Raw genomic sequence first — 17,698 nt, 5'->3', positions numbered from 1 at the left:
CTTTTGGCATTCCTCTAGATTAATTCAATCCCATGCCACACTGGAAAAGAGGTTTGCCAAACACACTGAGACAAAAAGTTCACAGCAAGGAAATAGCAAGGTTTTGTCACTGCATCGAGAGATAAATAAGCAAAGCTAAAACCACAGAAGCTGTGTTTTGCATGTGCTGTGGTTTGTGTATTTTGCATAGGTTGCCATCATGGCACTGCACCTTTAGATGTCTTCTACCTCATGGAATTCACATGACTCCATTAGATTCCTACGCTGTCACTGTAGATCAGGAAAAATCAAACATCTTAGATCCACAAGATATATCTTGTAAGGCTGCCTCAATTTTCCAGGAGGGTGTGATTATTCCTCCTAACTTGTTTCAAACCAAGACAGCAGCACAGTTCTCCAAATCAAGGTGTTTGTTTATCTTGGGGCTTCAGGGAGGGACACTCAGAAACCAATACTGCCAAGAATCTTACACAGTCACTCTGCAGCTTTTTCCCAAAGGACAGGAGAATGTGGAGTTCATCTTCCTTTATCCAATATGAAACTTTATCCACAAGACTGAAAAACCAGCAGTCTAGTTGTACACTCCCTGTTCTACAAAAAAATGGAGGGATGAGAAACTGAATTCCTTTCTAGAAGACAATCTGGACCCAGTCTCTCCTTTGCTGTGTTGATTCATCTCCTTACCAGGGAGTGGATGTCATCACTGGACTGTGGTGACACCTGGCATACATTAGATATGAGATTCTTCTGCCTTAGTGCAGATGTTTAGAAAACACAAGGGACCTCGACAGCCCAAGGTCCCATTAGTGTTAAAAGAAAAGAGAGTAGTGGATCTCAGGTGCTTCCTCATCTTAAGGTGGATGCATAAAGCAGATTCTCTAAAATCACATCCTGAAAATGCTCATTTATTCCAACTGACTGAAGATGAACCCAATGAGCTCTGGTGGAGGCATTCATATGGTACATACAGTACCTCTAAGGCAACACAGTTTCTACTGTTGACCCATAATTTCACAAGAAAAATGTTCTCAAGAACTGACCTCAGACTCACAGAGAGTGCAACTTCCTCAAGTCTGCTTTTTGTTCTCCCACACAAGAAGGTATTTTTGTAAGGAACTGATTATGTGAATTTGATAGTTTCTGAATAAATAGTTCACAGTTTGATATTTTGGAGACAGTTAATCTCACCAAGAGAGCCCTTTATTGCTCATTCACAATAGCAGGCTGGGAGACTTGCCTATCCAAAGATTCAGTGCACTCTACACCATTTAAAATATGTATGTATCGTAAGGAAGAAGAGAACAGTACTCATACTTTACTGGTGAAGTGTGTGAAACAGACAACAGTTATACAATTTAAACAGTGTCACAGTGTCAGCAATGAGTGGGCAGAGATAAGCAGGCACTAGAACCCTCTGGCTTTTATGAACTCAAAACTTCTTCCTCCTGTTGATCAAGGAGTTCAGGGGCTTTTATCATTGTAACTGATTTAAATGCTTTGCAAGTCAGGAGTAGAGAAGGAATTCCTTAGAAACCTTATTTCTTTTCTGTTATGAAAAATCTACCCACATTCTTCAGAAGCAGGACAACTTGTCCAATAGTGTTTGCATCACCATGGAGTTCTTGGCAGCCATCAGCACTTTGGAAGCACCTCAGCAATGTACATTTGGGAACACTTTCCACCACAGGTTTTCTCCTTCATGTACATTCTTGTCATTTGATATATACTGGAACATCAAAAGATGTGAAATAACTCATCCAAAGATGATACTGCTACCTTTAATTTATCCTTTACACCGAATCCCAGAAGAGCAATTTGAAGAAAAAATGTGGACGTGTCAGGTTATTAAACCATATTGTCTTTTAAACTGTTTTTCCTCTCCTTTGCAATTTGCAAATCCTGTTCATAAAGGAGGTATTAAAAGCAATCAGTCTGGTTTCCTGAAGAGTACAATATTAATTATTCAGATCAAACTCTTTGAAGAACAGATGAGGTCAGACAGCAACAAGCGCAAGGGGAAGGGAAACCATAAGTGTCCAGGCAATGTGCAGAAAATGAGGATGTCTGCATTTCTGAAGGCAAACAGAACAGTGATGTCTCCAGTAAGAAATGTGGGACACTGACCCCACAAATGCCTACCCTGCCCACACCCAGGTTATCTGATGGGCTTTCTTGCCTGGAATCTTGGGAAGTGACACATGTAATACACATTGAATTCCTTTATGCTCCTGCTTTATGCACCAAGCCTATTTGAAGTAATTTGATACATGCCATCAACTCTAATAGCCTGAGAAATCTGGGTTTCATTGTCCTATAAGTGCTCTGCCTTTTCTACCTCTTTTTATGAGGCTTCTTTTTAAAGCACCTCAAATAGTTTATGAATTAAGCAAACTCATCTTATTAGAGGAGTCCCTAGGGTGCCTTCAGTACTTCAGCTTCTAACTTCAGACCCTGGACACAATCAATGAATGAATCAATAATAATCAATGCACAGAGCATTTCAGCAGGATTAATGACTGGCTGGGAGGTGCTGATGGGCAGAAATTAAGTCAAGGGCCATTAATCCCAGCTGGTCATTTGCCTCAAGGCAGTGCTTTGTGCCAAGGTCATTACTGCTATTCTAAGACAAAAATAAAAGGAAGCTGACATCGGCACATGGATATTTTTAACCTGGCTTTTGCAGAGTCAGTGGCTCCGTATGACTCTTTCTATTAAATGTGAACCCCATTCCAGCAGGCACTTCCAGTGCATAAGGTGTCCCAGCAGCATTTTCTCCATTCAGTGAATCAGCAGGTGTCTTCAACCACCTGCAGGTTGCACAGAGATGTCCTGGGGTTTATGGAGCCTGGCAGACCACTGTCTCCTGCAGTGAGGATTTACTCACTCCCTCTCTGCACTCAGCTGTGGGTAGGATAACACTTCTGCATGGGCCAAATTCTAAGAATTTCTTCAACCAAATCTTGTGTCTACTTGGCCCTCAAAAATCCTGTCAGCTCAAGATAGAGAGGGAACACAGAAGGAAAAGCACTTCTAAAGTTCTTGGATAAGCCCCAGGATGTTCATCTATCCATACAGATACACACACATACACACAAACAGATGGAGTGACATTAGAACTATAAACTTAGGATCATAGAATGGTTTGGGTTGGAAGAGATCAAAGATCATTGAGTCCCAACATTCCTGCCGTGGGCAGGGACACCTTCTGCTAGAGCAGGTCGCTCAAAAGTCCCATCCAAACTGGCCTTGAATACTTCCAGAGATGGGGCTCTGCTAAACCTGTTTCAGTTCCTTACTACCCTCAAAGTAAAAACATTTCTTCCTGACTTCTAATCCAAACCTATCCTTTTTCAGTTCAAAGCCATTACCCCTTGTTCTATCATTAAATGACCTTGTTAAAGTCCCTCTCCAGTTCTCCAAAGCACCCCAAAACATTCCAGTGTGTATCCTGAGTGTGCATTCCTAAGGTGCTGCAAAGCTCCCACAAACAGCATATAATCTTCCTAAAGTATCCTAAATATGACCAACCCATGATGTATGGCCAACATACTGTGTCTGCAAAAAAATTGTTAGAGCAAACATTAAGGTCAGGAATGTGTTTGTTGATCAGCTATGCCAACTGCTAGAAGGTTGTCAGAGACAGTTTGGCAAACCCACCTGCTGTAGCCCAAAACACCTTGGTCTCCAAAGCATCCCAAAACATTCCAGTGTGTATCCTGAGTGTGCATTCCTAAGGCTCAAGCCTGTCCCTTACTCCCTGTGCCTGCAGACTGTGTAAATGGAGATATAACAAGACCAACAGTGAGGGGACAATCCAAATCAGGCTCCTTCACATCAGGATGCAGCTGTTTGTTTTTGCAAGGCACACATATTATGGATGCCTCTACATTGCTCTTGGTTGGTTGCCATGAGAAAGGAGCTAGGCAGTCCTAATCATGCTAAATCATAATGTTACAGGGTCCAGGAGATTGCCTTGTTTACTTGCTGTAAAATGCACTGAGGTGCATTCAAAACACTGCTCAAAATTTTTCCCCATTTCAGGCTGTTCATGTCATTCAAACAGGAAACCGATTAAATTGAAGTGCCCCTCTGCTCCATGCAAAAACAGCATACAGCTAAAAATTATAAAGTCTGAGCCTCCCCATGTGCTGTACAACCCCACAGGTGGACTAATTTTCCTCTCAAAATGAAAATATGAAAGCTCTAAAAAATGTTTTGAATTGACATGATCTTTTGAAGGTAAAGATACTAGATGAAAATACCTGAAATGGCATCTTCTACTTTCTGATAACTGGGCAAGTTTACCAAAGATGTTACTTGCTTTCCAGGAATTTTGGAAAACTTATATCCCAGGGAACATAGTCCAGTAAAAAAAAGAAAGAACAGAGAGCATTTGGCTCAACAGGCAAAGTGAATAATCCCATGAGGGGAGGAATTTTTGTTTGTTTCACTTGGGCAGAAGAAGAAAAAAACAGGTGAAGTTTGTGTTCAGTGCAAACACGATGTCAGTAGCAAAAGTCTACAGACTGGAATCCCTCCATGTGCTGTGTCAATAATAGTTACTTTCTGTGTGTTATTTGATGTAATCCAGCTTTTGCTAAACAAACTGGTTCCTGTTCACATTCCATAGGTATTTAATGATTTATAGATATTGCCTACACCCCTCTTATGGTCTGTCATAGAATGGATGTCAGAAAGAACTATATATATGTGTATTTTTCTCTATAGCAAAGCAAATTTTCTGTTGAAACATTAACAAGGCAGGCTGTGTGTTGCAAGAGAAGCTGATCAGGTGCTATTTTAATGCTTGAAAAAATTAATGGTTGGCAAATAAAGCAGTTTTCTGCATACAGTTTGTGTCACATTGTTTAATGAAAGTAAGAGAAAAAATGGCTCACTTAATGACTTGAAATCCTGAGGAAATTATGCAGAACTAGGTAGAAATCTGGATACTGCGGGCTGGAAAATGTAACCTCTGTAGCTTCAAGAGAAGAAATGACAGTCTAGTGTTGGCCTAATTATCTTCCCTAATAACTGAATCATTCTCAGCCTATGGCTACAGACATACTATAAGATGTTTCTGGTGTGATTTAGAAGTTGGTGTTAACACCATTCAATTAGCAAATTACTACTCACCCTGTACAGGTCCCTATTTAGGTAAAAAGCGTAACTCTGCAGTGGTACCCTGGGTTTTCTGCCAGATCCACCTCCAGGATTTAAGCACAAGGTGTGTATAGAGACAGGCATATCCAATGAGATGTGGTGTTTTGGGGGCTTTCTGGAGTGCCAGCTGCACTGCAGGTCCTGCCAGCTCACACCACCCCAGCCAGCACTGCAAGCAGCATCCTGCTCCAGAGGAAATCCAGTGTGTTCCCAGGGAACCATGTCTGAAGTCAGAGAGAGACTGTGGAGAAGCTAAATGAGAAAGGAACCCCCAGAAAGTGGTGTCGTGGTGTGTGGCTGTCCAGAGTGCCACAACCTTCCCAAAAAAACATCTTGAGAATGACACCTCAGGGGCACAGGCAGGTTTGGGCTCACACTGCGCGATTTCAGCTCTGCTGGGATCGGGGGAGACACAGAAGGAGAGATGGGGTTTTTGTGTGGGGTTCCAAGGAGAGCTTTATTGAGCTTCATCCGCAAAAAGATTCAGGGACAAACAGCCACTTAAGCAGCCAAAGCAGGAGTTTTTATATGGATTTTGAGGGGTGGAGCAAAACACCAGGGCCAATGGGAGGAGGGCACAGGGGTGGAGAGATGAGAAAGGGCCAATGGGATACATTAAATCTGCATGTCACAACAAGGCATGATGGGAGAAGCCTTTTTCCTCATCCTAACCTGTGGTTATGGCTGGAGGGGTTTGGCCTCCAGGGGATGGTTGTGGGCACTCTCTCTGTTGGCCCAGTGGCCTCCACAAAGTGGTGCAGGGGTAACTCTGTCTAGGGTAGATGGTTGTTAATTGCTGCCCTGAGATGTGCAGAATGTCTCTGTTTTTGGCCCATGTGTCCAAAGAACAAGTCAGAGTTCTTCAGTTTTCAGTCTTGAAGTTGTTTATTAATTCTTATCTCTAAAGCTTTCTTTCTGCCCAGCCGAGATCTGCTCAGCAGGGCAGCCACAGGCACTCTGACCGCCCCTGGGCAGTGTTGTCCTTTTATACTACAAACTACGTATATCATATTTACACTTAATTCCCAATACCTATCACCTATGTTAGACAGTGCACCTCTATTCTAAACCAATCCCAAAGTGCCAACATCACTGCAGAAAATGGAGACCAAGAAGAAGAGGAAGAAAGGCTGGACACACCCAAGTTCCTCCATCTTGTCCCCACAACCCCCATACCAAAAATCCTAAAATCTACATTTTCACCCTGTGATAATTTTATTATTACACTACTCGAATTTCTGTGACTTTCAGATCCTCATAGAAAGCTGGCTACTTGCTCCAGGGGTCAAAATCAAATCCCCAAGTGCTCTGGGCTGCATGCCAGGGTCTCCAAGCCCCCCGGCGGGGTTCTCGGCAACTCTGGATGCCCGAAGGGATGAACTGAGTTCTGACAACTCCGCAGCTGCCAGTCAAGGAGTTCCTGTGCTGAATTCTGTGCCAGTGCTGTCGTTTACCTCAGCTGTGCATTTGTGGTTGTGCTACCTGGCTTCTTTCATTGCTGCTGCAATTGCACACTACTGAGCTGCTCCTGCCTGTCAAATCCCTTCAACCCAGGGCTCAGAAAGTTTTGAGTCCATGATGGGAGCAATGGCCAAGCCCAAGCTCCCCTGCCATCACTCCTGGGAGCAGGGGTGTCCTTTTACCAGGCTGCAGAGGGTGGAAGGAGAAGGGGCCAAGCTAGATTAGATGGCATGGAAGCAGGGCTTGGCAGCAAGGAAGGAAAAGCTGGAACAGTCAGGCAGGAAGCAAAGTCTAGCAGCTCAAAGTGTAGTTAAAACATCAGCCTGGAATGATTTCTTACCTCACAAATATTTGAAATTGCTTCCCAGGAGGGAAGATATGAGATATCTTGTGTTGTTTCTGACGAGAGAGGAACTCTGTTCCTGGTTGAATAAACTGTGTTTGCTTTGAGACAGAGAGAAAAGAGACTTTTAAAACCAAAGCTGTAATTAAATGTGCAGCAATTCGGAGAGTATTCATACTGGTAAATGTTATTGACATTTCCTTTCTGCTTTTTCCAGCGGAAACAAATTATTAATACCCTATTGTTGCAATAATGAGTTCTTGATAGACATAGAATTTATTTTTCCTTGTACTGCTTTAGCCCTGAATCTGTTCTCACAAGTGAAAAATAGAGATAATTTTGTTTTAGCATCACTGGCAGTGACAGAAAAAGGAGCACAGTGTTGGAGCACCGTGAAATGTATGGCAAGCCTGTTCTGGAGCCATGCAATGTGAGAACACCATGAAATGTATGGCAAGGCTGTTCTGGAATCAAGGAATACAAGACACCTGTGCAACTTGTCACCTTCCAGTCCCTGGAATGGGATGGGATGATCTGGGTAAACTGAGAAAGCAGTAACTGAAAACCTGACCCAAATCACTAATGATATGGAAACCAGCTTTTAAAATATTTCCTTTCCTACTCCAGGTAGTTGGTTAGACTTGGAGTTCCAGCTGCTAATTTGGAGCTCCTGGATCTGCTGCCTCTATGGTGCTTTGGTATCTGAGCTGTTCTACTGCAGCAACTACTACACCTGTCCCCTGAGCAAATACAGGCTTGCTTTCTCCTCTAAGGTCAGTTGGTTTATCTTTTTTTCAATTTTCTAGGTACAGATACTTTAGAACATTTAGCAAAGAACTCTAGAAATCTGGATAACTGCTAAATTATACTGCTCAGCATCTCTCCAGTTTACCACTAATTAAATGTTCTTATGATGCAGTGGGACAATTATAATAATTGATGGGTTTTTAAAAGGAGCTGAGTCAAAAATACTTTTCTTCTGGAACATGCCTCATTGTGGAGCTGGAAAATGAAAGGAAATAATGTGATAATATTTTATTATACAAGAATATAGAAAATAAAAGTGTCTCAATTAAAAAATACGAAATTCAGCAGTTTGATCTGAGCAGCACAAATTATATCAGTAATGAAATGGGTTTTGTTGTTGTTGTTTGTTTTGAAAAATATTTTATGGACAAGCATGACTTGTATGGAGAATTAATATCTTTTATTACATGGGATGAAGCAGGTGGAAAAAAATATTTCCATAGGCATGCAGTACTTCCTTTTCTTATAAAAAATTCTAACAAAGCAAAAGAAATGTTATGTCAAAATCCAAACAGATTGTATCCACTTTTTTGGAAACAAGACATTCAAAATCAGCTGAATTCTCCTTTATCCCAATTGACTTCATTGCTGGTTTGGAATGGAAATAAGTGTTGCCTGGGGGAAAAAAGGGTTTGCAATTCAGCCATACCAATATATTAGGGATGAAAAAATTCCAGACACCAGCTTTAGATCAAGCTGGAACCCTGTGCCTGGCCACTGAGCTGTCTGCCAGCAGAGCAGCCTCCCTGTGCTTTGATCCATTGATTGGGCTGTTGGCAGCCGTGGCCAAAGGACCCAAAGAGCAGCCCAGGAGTGCCATTGACAGGGTGCTGTGCCCTCCTGGGGCTGAGGGCAGGGTGCTGAACGTGCCTTGGCACAGCACCCACCCTGAGAGCTGCCCAGGCTGCTCTCATCGCTGCCTCCTTCCCTCTGCCCTGCAGCAGGGCTCTGCTGGGCTGCCTGGGAGTGTTTACACTTCCCTGCGAACACAGGCCCCCAGTGTTTATCCACACAGTCAGAAATAAAGGCAAGCAAATAAACAAGAGGCTGGGACTGTTTCCATCTGCTGTGCCCCAGAGCACTGAGCATCCTGCGTGCTGCTCCTGCTCCTCTCTGCTGGGAGCAGCCTGCCTTGCAAGGGCTTCAAGCTGTTTCAGGAGCGGGTACCCACACCACACAGAAATACTGAGTCCTTTGTGCCTAATTTACCACTGTGCCTGGCTTTGAAGAAAAGTGGGATGTGGAGATTTTTGCACAAGGCACTGTTTTCTTTTATCATTTTCTTTATTGTGTGCAGGTTGATTTGAGGCATTTCTGGAACTTAAAAATCCCAAGAAGGAACTTTTTGCTCATTTGCACTATCTCTAATTAATTACTTCCTTAGAGAAAAAAAAATAAAAGAAGCTTGGAAATTTTATTTCTCTGTGCATTGGAGATCTGTTTGACACAGGTAGACATCACTACCTGGCTACTATAAAGCTGTGTTTATTGACTCTTATTGCCTCTCTAGTCCAGGCTCCTTTAGGGCACCTTGGGAATAGCTGGAGCTCTAGAAGATCAGAGCTAGACTCAGAGCTAATTGCAAAATGACTTGTTAGCCATGCTGCCCTGATGACCACTCCCCAGACTGATCTTCCTGCTTTTCCAGATCCTTGTCCATTGCTCTCTTGATGCTGTGGGAAGCAAGAAATAACAGCACAAACTTACCCTGAAACCCTTTGGGTTGAAGGCAAATTGAAACCATCTTTGTTCCATGATGTCTTGGCTCCTTTGGATGGGCCATCTCTTCCTGTGTTTCTTTCCATGTGCTTTGAAAGCTTTCTCCAGAGATGCCAGAATTATACCAGAAATAATTACTAATTTTAAAGTGATGTATATTTTGGATGTGAGCAGTGCAATTCAAACTGTATCCCACACCTTTCCCCCAGAAGCAGATGACAAAATATTGTGTGCAAAATGCAGCATGAAAGCACTGCCAGGATCCTGCTCCAATGGCTCTGGTGAGCCTCCTAATTAGCAAGGAAAATTGCTGAGAATGAGGTTTTGGTAGGTAAGCCTGTCTTAGTGCTGGTGAGTATCTGTAAACACAACTGTGCAGAGGTGCTGTTACATTTGCATGCAGTCTGCAATGTCATTTACATCTAAAAACTCAGCTGTAAATTATTTATGTCTGCCCTCTCTGCTTCAGGGGAACACATGGGTGCCCTTCCTTACCCACAATATTAAACCATAGTCAGGGAGTGGCAGTGCAAATGTGTTTGGCTCTCATTATGAGGTCCCCATAGGTCATGGCATCTGAGGTGACATGATGAGCCCCCCAGCCATAGGGAATGCAGCAGATATTGTTTGACCAATCTAGAGGCTTGGAAAGGGAGCAAAGGAGCTGTGATGGGAAGAAGCGAGGAGGAGACACATAGGAAAATTAAGATTATTTCTCTGTAGAAGAGATGGGCACTGTGCTTGAAGAATAAGCTGGTACATACAGGACAGGAAATTATGGCACAGTTTTGAAGAATTGAAGAGACAATGGTTCATTCAGGGAGGTACCTTTGAGACCCTCCTCTTATTCTGCTATAGGGTGGTAATATGAAGGAAGATGGATGTTACAAATGTGGGTGCTAATATTTCTGCTGCTGTGTGGAAATATGCAGCTTCTTGTTCTCTGAGACAACTGGTGAGGATAGCACTCAGCAGGTTTTCCTGGAGCAGACCCACCACACTCATGGGCAGAGCCAGAAAATTCCTCTATTCCCAGTCCAAGCTTCAAATCAGGAGACACTGGAGAGAACACAGGTGCCTGATATCCTCTCATCCATAACACATCAGAAATTTTAATGTGTAACCTAAGGTGCCTGCTATGTGATAGAGAGAAAAACAGTGTTTGTTATGCTTTACTGGAAAAAACCCACACTTTTAATATGTTTGTTCTGTTTATCTTTACTTAAAAAGAAAAAAGCCTCGGGGATAATGGGGACTGCCTGCCTCTACAGAGTATTTTGTGCCTAATTAATTTTATGTATGGACATGAGCTCCTTTATCTGCTAGATTAGGTATCAGTTCTAATGTAACATTTCTTGCTTGTAGTTGGGGGCACGGGGCACCATTTTATTGGCTATTTTAGATTGCTTGTTTCATTTTTTTATACTTCAATAAAACTTCTGGCATAGTTGCCATTTTCCCTTTTCTCATAGTTGAACAGACAACAACGTAAAGTTTTCAGACAAAAACCCTGGAGGTTTTACTGAGCTCCCAAAGATGAACAAAAGCAATGAGCATAGTCAGAGCTGTCAGCAGAAGTTGTTTTGTTTCAATGATCACTCCACCATGTAGAATAACAAACTCAAAAGCAGCATCTCCCAGAGAGTCTCTCTGACTCCTCCAAGAAGTACCCTAGGAGAGGTGGAACAGATTAATGGTTTGTACCTCACCCCTAAAGAGAGACTGATGATTGCCTGGAAGGGACCAGAGAAGGCTCTGACAGTCAAAAATCTTCCTTCCTGCAGCCATCCCACAATCTCTGTGCCAATACCCTTGGCAGGATAAGCCAAACCCTGTCACTCACTGAAGGTACTGAATAGCTCAATAACAGCTTTTATCTAAACTCCAATACATGGGAAAAAATGTGCATAAGGAAAACCTGATGTCCAGCATCACATAGGGCAGGAGCACAAGAGTCCAAAGCAGCTGAGAGCGAGGCAGGCCAGAGGAGGCACTCCTTGCATCCAAGCTCAGCAGCAATCTTCTCAGACACTCAAAGCACTCCACAAACTGATCAAGGAAAGAGCTTTGACATCAGTAGAGCTTAAGGGCTTGGGCTGAAACTGAGCTTCAAATGCTCATCTCTGAACTGAGGACGATGGGGTAGTTTAGGAAGCAATATGAGCCTGAATATGATACACAATATGATACAGACTTAACCTAAGAAAGCCAGAAGAGCAGCAGAACTCCCACTGTATACAAATTACTGACTCTATATATGCCAAAGCATGACCTCCAGCTAGGCTATAATAACCAGCTCTCATGAACAGCACTTATTATATTGTGTCCATTAGAAAAGTGCAGATACATGACAGTGCCATAGGCCATAATGTTCTCACTTAGAAGAATTTCAATTTTCTTCCGAGACAACATCTCCCTTTTGCAGGCTTATTTTGTGCATCCTGTGCTCATTTTTATTTTATAGGATGAGATGTGGGGTACATTTTTGAGGGGTTTTTTCTCCTAAAGAAACAAAAGAATTGCACACACACACAAAAAAAAATCTGTCTTGATTTGGGAGGCACAGCAAGGCAAGGATTCAACCAGTGTAAATCAGCATGATGAACACCAGCTGAGGACTTTTGCCAGACAACTATAAATCTGCTGGATCAAAGTGCTTGTCAGTGACCAAAAACATCTCACAGAAATGGCCTGGCTGGCCCTATATTGACACAACAGAAAGATATTGCTAAATCAGCAAGAAACCGTGGATTTGTTGTGTGATGACTTAGAAGAGGTTTTCTCAGTTGTTCTCTCAGCTCTTCTTCCTAAGTGTGAAATAACTCAAGGAGCACAAGTATCTGGCTAAGGAGTGGGAGAAACACCTGTGGGATCTTGGATAAAATACTGAATGGCACAGGCAGATCCAGGCAGTCTGGCAGAATTTATCAGCTGAATTTCTGCACTTCATCTGCTCCAACACACCGAGGAAACCACAAAGATGCCTCCACATGCTGCTAGGCCTGTCTTAAGAGAACCTACACATCTCTACCAAATAGAAAGCTACATCTGACTGTCACAGACATCTTTTATGGAAAATCCTTTCCTTAGGATTTTTCCTCCCGAGAAGCTGAGAGGCCTCAGGAACAAAATGTAAACATTGATTATCTGCTGCTGTGGAATGCAACAGGTGCATCTGTGATTGATCTCATAGAGTTGTTTCTAATTAATGGCCAATCGCAGTGAGCTGCCTTGGACTCTGTCCGAGACAGAAGCTTTTGTTATCACTCTTTGCTATTCTATTCTTAGCTTAGCTAGCCTTCTGATGAAAACTTTTTCTTCTATTCTTTTAGTATAGTTTTAATGTAATATATATCATAAAATAATAAATCAAGCCTTCTGAAAAATGGAATCAGATTCTTGTCTCTTCCCTCATCCAAGAACCCTTGTGGACACTGTCACATCTGACAGTCTTCCTCAACACCCTTCATTCAATGGTGTGAAGATGAGATAATGGAGAGCAGGATGCCACTCACCCAATCCTGCAATACCTAAAAACAACTGGGAAGAACAGCATCTCTCCACTGCCTGGTTCCTTCTTATTAGATATAAAGGAAGTGGAAAGGAACAAACTCCAATAGTTTTGGTGCTTTCATAAAGTCCTGAGACCTGGCAGTGACTTTCCCTACAGAGGTGCCAGTCTGGGTGAGCTCCTGGCCCAGGTTTTACCAGAGTGTGGGGAAAAGCATGGGAAAGTCTGTCCTCAGAGAGACAGGACAGGCAGGTCTCCACTCCAGCTGCAGTGTTATCTCTCTGCTGTTATCTCTCAGCTCTTATCTCTCTGCCCAGATACAAATATTCTGTGATACATCTTGCACTGAAGGCAAAGTACCCTCCTGAGGGCTCTCTCTAGGATGCTAAAGTGTTCCACACAGCCAGGAAATATTGTCCAAGGCTGCCTTGAGGGCACATTCCTGTGAAACCCAAGGCAGAGCTCACACCAGTCCCTGTCTTCAGTATCACAGCAGGGAATAAATACACCTCAAAGCCTTGGCAGGGATGGCAGCTGGGTTAAATCTGAGAGCAGATTTCCCAGACCAGCTCACTGTAGGGGCACCTGCAGCCCCTGCTCAGCCTGGCTTCTCTGTGGGGCTCTGCTGGGTCTGTCTGGGCTGGAATTAACTTTCCCCACAGCAGCCCTGCTAGTGCTGTGGTCTGTGTTTTGGCTGCTGCTGAGCAGTGTTCCCACAGGATCAAATCTTTCTTTCAATTCCTCCCTCAAGGACCAATAGGCTGGCTGTGGACACAACCCAGGGCAGTGATACAGCCAGGACAGCTGACCAAGATGACCAAAAAGCTGTCCCACACCATTCCATGTTAAACAAAAGATCTTATAGAAAGGGTAAGGGCAGGGCATATGTTATTAAGGTATTTGTGTTCCAAAGCAACCACTACACATATTAAGATCTACTTCCTAGAAAGCAGTTTAACACCATATGGGATGTAGTGAATTTATAGTTTTTAAGGCCTTTGCTTCCATGCACGGTCTTTGCTTTCTTTCATAAAACTGTCCTGACCAACAATTTCTCAGCTTATTTTCTCATTCTGTCCTGTTAAAGAGAGGGAGTGAGAGAGGAATTAGGTGGGCACCTGACAGACTGACAAGAGTAACCCACCACACAGAAGACCTTGTCAATCAATGGTGCCAAATCTACACATAAAAAAAGATAGTAAAAAGTTAAATGGCCAGTGGTAAATTAACCTGGCAAAGAATCAAAAAATCATTACACAAGAAGAAGGAAAGACTAGGGAAAGCAGAACTCACCTCTAAATCGTCAGTAGTAAAGCCATTAATGGAGAGTTTGTGGTTTCCTGGGTCATTGCTGATTGGAGAGTTGCAAACAGTCACGTTAACAGAGACATCACATTGTTGTCTTCTCCTCTCCAGGATGAGAACCCTTCTCTTGGTGGTCCCACTGTTTTCTCTCTGGCTGGCTTGTGGGACACATCCCCAGATCAGATTTCTCTGTTCTGTCCCATGCTAGCAGCCCAAAGTATCCCAGCAACAACCATACAAACTTTGGGGAGTGATGGGAAGACCAGGGAAATTGTCTCACACTCCCTGAGTAATACCAGTCCTTTCTTGCACTTCCAGTTTCCAGCTAAACATTTTTTTGCCAGTCTCTACTTTTCTTTAAAGCCCACTGTTACCAATGCAATTCAATTTTTCTGATTAGGCTCTGTGTGTCTGTGTGATCTGTACTGACAACCTCTGAACCTGCTGGCCAAAAATATTGACAGATGTCAGAGCTGTGAGGTTCTAACACTTTATGAAAGCCTTGTCAATCCTTCCAGTGAAAAAATCTTGGCATGAAGCTAACCTTAATGAGTAAATGCTTCAAAAAGCTTTGCTGGGCCACTGGTGGGTTTTTATTTCACTCAAGTCATCTCCTTCTTTGCAACACGTTTGGGTAAGATTTTTTTTTTTCCCACTGAGCTAAGAACTTGCTTGTGCAAGTAGCCCTGTGAAAACATTAGGGAATTTTCATGATGGCAAGCTTGTGGAGGAAGGATATCCCAAAGATACCCCATACTCTCTACAGGTGATGTCAGAGACATAGAGGTTTATATTATCATTTTTGGCTGGTCTACCCATGTCCTTCAGGCAAGAGCATTTTATCTGCAGAAATTTTATTTTCAGGTGAGATGGCAGAACTTAAGCACATGGTTGACTGTCGCAGACATCTTTTCATTAAAAATCCTTTCTTGGGATTTTTCTTCCTGAGAAGCTGAGAGGCTTCAGGAACAAAATGTAAATAATGGTTATCTGCTGCTGTGGAATGCAACAGGTGCATCTGTGATTGGCCCATCTTGGATGTTTATAATTAATGGCCAATCACAGCCCAGTTAGCTTGGACTCTCTGTCCCAGACATAAACCTTTATTATTCATTCCTTTCTATTCTTAGCTTAGCTAGCCTTCTGAGATGAAACTTTTCTTTCTATTCTTTTTAGTATAGTTTTAATGTAATATATATCATAAAATAATAAATCAAGCCTTCTGAACATGGAGTCAACATTCTTGTCTCTTCCCTCACCTGAAAACCCCTGTGACCACTGTCACAGTTGACCACTAGGATTCATGGTTGATTCATGACTCAAGATGAAATTAAAAACTGTTTCCAGAGTTCCTGAGCTTTATGTCTCCTATGTTTCCCGTGATGGTTGTTACAGCAGTACCTGCCCTAGTAAAAAAGCATCACTTGGGGATTCACTAATAAGTTCAAGTGCCCAGGAGAGGTGTGGGAGGATGTGCTTGTTGCAGGTATCTCCTGTCTCCAGGAGGAAACACACCAAATGTATTTTAGAAAAGGTCTTTCCATGCATTAATTAGAGCAAAACTGACTCACCCATCTCATTAAACTGCTGATAGAGATCAGGAAATACTTCCTTCACAAGAATTTGACATCTTCCAGGGGCTGCAAGTAACAGTACAAAGAGACACATATACACCCCCTGTTTTACTGAGAACTTCTGTGAACTGTTTTGTGATGGATCTAAATGTTTGCTATCAGCTTCTGCAGGATTAAACATGGAGGCTGGATCCCCTTCCCTGTATCCAGGACAGATTCTTGGGAGCTGTAAGCTTGATGCCCTCCCCATCTGGCCTGGTGGCACAAGGATGTGAGTGCAGGGCGATATTTAGCTGGTAATGTCCAACTCCTGTAGATTGTTTCAAGGCAGTGGCAGGAGGGGAAAAAAAAGGAGGAGTAAAAAAGGCCATCAAGAACAAACCCTCAGCATTTTTTAAGTGATAGTGTTTTTCCATATTTAAATTCTAGGAGAGGAGAAATGGCAGCTTTGTGAGTCTCAGGCCTTACCGATGAAATTAACCCCACTAAATCTTCCAGGCTGGCCAGAGGGTGAGAATGCTCCTTCCTCACTCCTCTCTTGCTACTGGAAGGGGAGCAAAGGAAGGAGATTCACTGTCCCTTCTGTAATCCTGGGCTGTCTGAAGTTTCCCTGGCTGAAATTCTCATGACAGGTCTGATGTCCTGCTTGACTGCTGGGAGATTGTAAAACAGTTTGTCCTGGTGAAACATCAAACTGTCTTGAAAAAACTTACATTTTTCAATAGAAAAACAATTCATTTGACCATGTCCATTAGAAGTTTATTTAAACAAGTCTAACAAAAAAAGAAGCTGGAGTTGGTGATTCCATTTCTTATACATTTTTAAATTAAACTTCTGCTTAATTTGTAGAATGTGTGATATGCTGTTATGCAGAAACTGAGGACCATGACATAGCTCATTTAAGATTTGATTTAGTATTTTAGGAATCATGAAGTTGTCAGTGTTAAAAAAGAGTATTTTCATAATGGGCAGTAATGTGCACTTGAGTCTCATAGGGCAGCACTCATGTGTGTGTCCCCCACCCTTTTTTTCTTCTTATAAGTCAAAGCACAAGCTAGACAGCCAAAGTTACATTTCAGAACATCACAAAACTCCCTTTGGCAGACAACTTATTCACACTGGAGAAAAAGCAATTTGCCAGGTTCAAAAATTAATTAAAAATGCCTAATGTGACTCAAGAAATCACACTTTGAACCCCTGTGATACATTTTTAATGAAAAAATACTCCTGAAATTCATTCAATGCTATAGATTTATACCCTCCAAATAATTCAAAGCAACATCTCCAGAACTACCAATAATCTAATCTCCCAAACTGAAAATTATATGAAATAAGGCATTTGACATTCAGTAAATACTCCGATATATTGTTCAAAAAAAAAAAAAAAAAAAAACCAAAAAAAAAACAACAAAACAAACCCAGGGAATAAAAAATACTGGTAATTAGGAAGACTGAAGGGGAATATTTCATTTGATATAAATCAGAAATGACAGTTCACAAATAATTCAGTGCTTCCATGATTACACTTTAAGGGTTTTGTAGGGCGTACAGTGCTGCTTGCTACCAAGCAACTCCACCCCAAATGCAGTGATTTGGGATAGCAGGTGTGGATTGATTTGGTACAGGATGACAGCAGCTATTTAGAAACAATAAAAGATCTGTGAAGTGACTTGTGCTCCAAATTGACTGTATTTTTGATGGGTGTATTGAGACACCTTGGAGGGACTTGGGTTTTAAGGATTCACCATGCTCGGTGCTCTCTCAAGTGTGTCTGATAAAAGAAGTTGTGTACCCAGAATTACTAATGAGGCTTTG

Source organism: Ammospiza nelsoni, chromosome 1, assembly GCF_027579445.1.
Source record: "Ammospiza nelsoni isolate bAmmNel1 chromosome 1, bAmmNel1.pri, whole genome shotgun sequence".
In the NCBI taxonomy this organism is placed as follows: Eukaryota; Metazoa; Chordata; class Aves; order Passeriformes; family Passerellidae; genus Ammospiza; species Ammospiza nelsoni.
Note: the sequence above shows the minus strand (reverse complement) of the source record.